Source organism: Myotis lucifugus, unplaced genomic scaffold (assembly GCF_000147115.1).
Source record: "Myotis lucifugus unplaced genomic scaffold, Myoluc2.0 scaffold_138, whole genome shotgun sequence".
NCBI lineage: Eukaryota > Metazoa > Chordata > Mammalia > Chiroptera > Vespertilionidae > Myotis > Myotis lucifugus.
Window position 1 is genome coordinate 582,596 of NW_005871186.1, and position 1,331 is coordinate 583,926.

Genomic DNA, 1,331 nt, shown 5'->3' on the forward strand with positions numbered 1-1,331 from the left:
CCCACCCTGGGATGTCTTCTCTTTCTTCCCTCATATTTCCAGCTCTCAGCTGGCTTCCTCTGGGAAGCCTTCCACTAATGCTCTAACCCAGCCCGTGGGCAAACTACGGCCCGTGGGCCGGATCCAGCCCGTTTGAAATGAATAAAACTAAAAAAAAAAAAAAAGACCGTACCCTATATGTAATGATGTTTACTTTGAATTTATATTAGTTCACACAAACACTCCATCCATGCTTTTGTTCCGGCCCTTCCGGTCCAGTTTAAGAACCCATTGTGGCCCTCGAGTCAAAAAGTTTGCCCACCCCTGCTCTAACCCCTTAACCCTTTGTCCTTCCCTGTCCACTATCTGTCCCCCTCCTCTGGCTCCCAGCAGCTTCAGGCTGAGCCCCTAGACCAGCTAAGGTCTTGTTCCAAGCTAGTCAGACCATGTAGTCGGCTTCTTCCAAGCTGCCCACAGGTGCCCCTCCTGGGAAACCCAGGCCTGGGCGCTCTGGGTGTGGGGCAGTGGGCTGAGACTGGGGGACTGGATGGGGGAAATCCCATGGGTCCAGCCAGAATGAGGGGGCAGAGGGGCCCAGGGCTCCTGCTGGCCAGCTCTGGGCTTGGGCTGTGTGTCCCAGGCTGGGCCAGGCTTGACGGGGGCCCTGACAACAGGAAATCCTTAGAGGAACAAGCAGTGGCTGAGGACTTTGAGCACAACAACAGGAAACAACCTTGACATGGGCAGCAGCTCTGGCGACTGCCCTGCGGGGCTGGGGAGAGGGGAGCTTGTGGGGCCAGAGTGATGTCGAGGTGACACTGAGACACTGATGGTGGGGCAGTGGGCGTTCTTCTGAGTGTGTGACACGGAGCTTGTGCCACGTGATAGCAGATGTGACCTCAATCATGGGATACTGAGTGGAGAGTGGGGGAGTCATTGAGTGTGACCCTGGGGGTGGACACTGAGCGGTAGTGATACCACGTGTAACGCCACTTGTGGAAGACTGTGTGAGACAGTGGATGTGTCACCGAGTGTACGACATGGTGATACTGTGTGACTCTGTGTTGCTGAGTGATAGCAAGTGTGTGGCCCTGAGGGTGTGACATCATGAGGATCAAATATGTAAACACGGATGAATGACACTGTGGAACAGTAGGTGTGGTCCTGAGTTTGTGGTCCACGTGTCTGACACTGAATTGTGAAGCTGCGTGTGTGCCCCAAGCATAGGCTAGAGCAGTGATGGCAAACCTATGACACGCATGTCAGAGGTGACACGTGAACTCATTTTTTTTTTGGTTGATTTTTCTTTGTTAAATGGCATTTAAATATATAAAATAAATATCAAAAATATA